This window comes from Cervus elaphus, chromosome 25 (assembly GCF_910594005.1).
Source record: "Cervus elaphus chromosome 25, mCerEla1.1, whole genome shotgun sequence".
Lineage (NCBI taxonomy): Eukaryota > Metazoa > Chordata > Mammalia > Artiodactyla > Cervidae > Cervus > Cervus elaphus.
In genome coordinates, this window is record NC_057839.1 from 43,322,361 (window position 1) to 43,326,349 (window position 3,989).

Here is a 3,989-nt window from a genome sequence, read left to right on the forward strand (position 1 = left end):
TACTTTTTTTCCCCTATTATTATGAATAATGACACTATGTATATTCACTTATAGGTTTTTGTGTAAAATATGTTTTCATTTATTTTGGGTATATACGTAGACATGGAATTGCTGGGTCATATGGTAACTTGATGTTAAAACCTTTGCCAAAAAAAAAAAAAAAAAAAACCTTTGCCAAATGGTTTTATCTTATAATAAGTTCTACTCGGGTTCCAGTTTTTCCACATTATAATACTTGTTAATATAATTTTTTTTATTATAGTCATTCCAGGGGTGTGAAGTAGTATCTCATTACGATTTTGATTTGCTCTTTCCTGATGATATTGAGCATCTTTTCATTTGCTTATTGACTATTCTTTTATCTTCTTTGGAAAGTATATACCTATACTTTGCCTATTTTTTTTCAGTCAGGTCATGTAGTTTATTATTTGGCATAAATGTTAGCAACCAAGGCCATGGACCTGTTAAACATCTCCCTCCCCAGCCCTCACATCCCATCCCAACCCTGCTATAAAAACATAATAGAGCACAACAAAATACCACAGTTCAGTCTGAGATGGGAAGAAAAAGTGGCTCCAACAAAAACAAGACTGAAACACAAGACACAACATCTTTGAACAGTTATACAAAAACTGCCATGGCCCACAGGGCGAGGGGTCAAAAGGAGACCTCAGACCTAGGGCATTCAGAGGTTCGGGACAGCTGTCCCTTCTGGCTACATCTTCTGGGCTCTGCTGCAGGAACTGGACAGGACCGGGAGGTTGCTGAGGGGCTGGGCAGGACCCCTCCTCCCACTCTAAAGTTCAGGTCACTGACTGGAGTGTTATTGGTTGGGGAAGATGTCGCAGGCTCCTTCCAGAGAGAGGGACGCAGGGAGACAGCAGGGGCCCCAACAACTGCCCCTCCCCCGCCCCATGCCCAAGGTGGGAAAAGTTAGCGGAGTCCCTTCCCAGAAAGAGTTCATGGCCCCCAGGAGCCAGCACGCTTGCATTCACATGGCATAAAGCCCCAAGTTGACCGTGGTTATCAGAAAGCTGAACGCGAGGACCCATCGCACAAGCGGCGTCTTGGAGATGATGCTGGGCTGGGGCTTCCTCCTGGACGCCTTGGTGGGAGTGGAGTCTTGCGCCTTGCTCCCAGCTCACCTGCGGAGGTCTGGTGTCCGCAAGTGGTCCTAGACCTTGGCATTGTGGGGTCAGCAGCCCCTGCAACTCCTTAAACAGCTGCATGTTGCCTAGGAAGGCGGTCTTGGCCTCGTGCAGGACCCTCTGCCCCACCTCAGGGATCTTCTCGAGAGTGTTCTTGCGGGAGCCGTACAACTAGCTGCTTGAACTCGGTGGCGCTGGTCATGTTGGGGAAAGTGAAGAAGGCCAGGCCCTCCGGAGCTGGACAGGCCCAGGGCCTTCTGAGCGATCTTTTTGAGGACATGGCACCCCGGACGGGTCGCCCAGGTAGCGGGTGTAGGCGTGGGCCACCAGCAGCTCGAGCGCTAGGTGGCCTGCGCATACGGGATGCCCTCCTGCCGCGGGCCCGTACCGGAAGGCCGCGTCCTGTTCCAGGGCGGCCCTGCGGTGCAGCTTTTCGGGAAGCTGAGGCGGGGCGTAGACCGGGTTCTCCTGGTTGTGTTCTATCTGCTCCTCCAGGGCCAAAGAGACGCGGTACCGAGACGCCATCACCAGTTTACAGCCGTCTGGGGTCACCCTCGCCCTTCTGACAGCTCTGCGGGAGCCCTGCGTTCTTCTCCTGGGTGTGCACCTCCGTGGTGGCCTCCTTCATGGGTGTGCGTGCCAAGTCTCTTCAGTCGTGTCCGACTCTGCCACCCTGTGAACTGTTGGCTGCAACTCCTCTGCTCATGAGATTCTCCAGGCAAGAATCCTGGAGTGGGTTGTTGTGCCCTCCTCCGGGGGATCTTCCCGAACCAGCGATAAAACCCACGTCTCTTAAGTCTCTTGCATTGGCAGGTGGGCTCTTTACCACTCGAGGCACCTGGGAAGCCAGGCCTCCGTCAGGGCCTCTGACTAATCCTGGGGTACGCTGTGGGCCTGCAGGTGCTCCATCCAGTGGCTGCACTTCTTCTGGCTCTGGACTGGCTTCCCGGACTCTGCCTCTAACTGCTCAGGTGGAGGAGGCAGGAGGGCGACTGTCTACTCTGCCTATTTTATTTATTTATTTATTAAAAAAATTTTTTTTTCTCTGCCTATTTTAAATTGGATTATTTGTGTTTTTATTATTCAGTTGTAAGAGTTCTTTATACATTCTAGCTATAAGTTCTTTATCAGGTATATGATTTATAATTTTTTTTTCCCATTATACCAGTTGACTTTTGATTTTTTTTTTTTTTTGATGGTGTCCTTTGAAGCACATTTTCTTTCTTTTTTTTTGAAGCACATTTTCTTAATGGTATTCTTTTAATAATGTTCAATTTATCTCTCTTTTTGTTTTCTAATTTGGGTTTTTGGTCATATCTAAGAAACCATTAAAGCTCAACATTCAGAAAACTAAGATCATGGCATCTGGTCCCATCTCTTCATGGGAAATAGATGGGGAAACAGTGTCAGACTTTATTTTTTGGGGCTCCAAAATCACTGCAGTTGGTGAGTGCAGCCAGGAAATTAAAAGACGCTTACTCCTTGGAAGGAAAGTTATGACCAACCTAGATAGCATATTAAAAAGCAGAGACATTACTTTGCCAACAAAGGTCCATCTGGTCAAGGCTATGGTTTTTCCAGTGGTCATGCATGGATGTGAGAGTTGGACTGTGAAGAAGGCTGAGCACTGAAGAACTGATGCTTTTGAACTGTGGTGTTGGAGAAGACTCTTGAGAGTCCCTTGGACTGCAAGGAGATCCAACCAGTCCATCCTAAAGGAGATCAGTCCTGGGTGTTCATTGGAAGGACTGATGCTGAAGCTGAAACTCTAATACTTTGGCCACCTCCTGCGAAGAGTTGACTCATTGGAAAGACCCTGATGCTGGGAGGGATTGGGGGCAAGAGGAGAAGGGGACGACAGAGGATGAGATGGCTGGATGTCATCACTGACTCGATGGACATGAGTTTGAGTAAACTCCGGGAGTTGGTGATGGACAGGGAGGCCTGGGGTGCTGCGATTCATGGGGTCGCAAAGAGTCGGACATGACTGAGTGACTGAACTGAAGAAACCATTGCCTAATACAATAGCATGAAGATTTATGCCATTTTTCATCTAAACATTTTATATTTTTAGCTATACATTTAGGTCTTTGATCCATTTTAAGTTAATTTTTGTATATGGTGTAAGGTAGGGTTTCCACTTTATTTATTGGTATGTGGATAGACAGTTATTTCTGTACCATTTGTTTTGAAAAGACTGTTCTTTCCCATGGAATTGCCTTGGCAGCCTTATTAAAAATCGACTGACCACAAATGTGAGAGTGTATTTCTATTAACTTTTGTGAGAGTGTATTTCTAGTGTATGTGTGGTTTTATATTTATTTTAATTTTTTATTGAAGTACAGTTGATTTACAATGTTGTGTGTGTGCGTGGTCTTAAAGTCTATTTTGTCTGATGGTTGCTGTTTGCATGATACATAGTTTACCACTCTATTTTTCCCAACCTACCTGTATCTGTGGCATAACAAAGTACAAGTTCAGCATCTTAAAACAACACACATTTATTATTTCAGAGTTTCTATCGGTCAGGAATTTGGCATAGCTTAAATGGATTCTTTGCTCAGAGTCTCACAAGGTTGTGATCAAAGTGTTGGCTGGGCTATATTCTCACCTGGAACTTGAAGTCCTCTTCCAAGCTCATTCATATTGTTGGCATAATTTGGTTGCTTTAGTTCTAAGATTGAGACCATCAGCTCTTAGAGATTACCTCTCTCCCTAGGCAGTTCACAACACAGCTGTTTCCTCAAGAGAGTGTCTCAGCTGACTCAGGTCTCTCTGATTAGAGAAGAGATGGCTTCATTTTCAAGAGGAAGTGATGATGTCACCTGATTATGCAGACCC

General features: G+C 45.9%; 1 pseudogene; it reads right to left on the bottom strand.

Moving 5' to 3' along the window:
- Window positions 1-991: 991 nt before the first annotated feature.
- On the bottom strand, window positions 992-2,057 carry LOC122683907 (annotated as a pseudogene).
- Window positions 2,058-3,989: the final 1,932 nt, after the last annotated feature.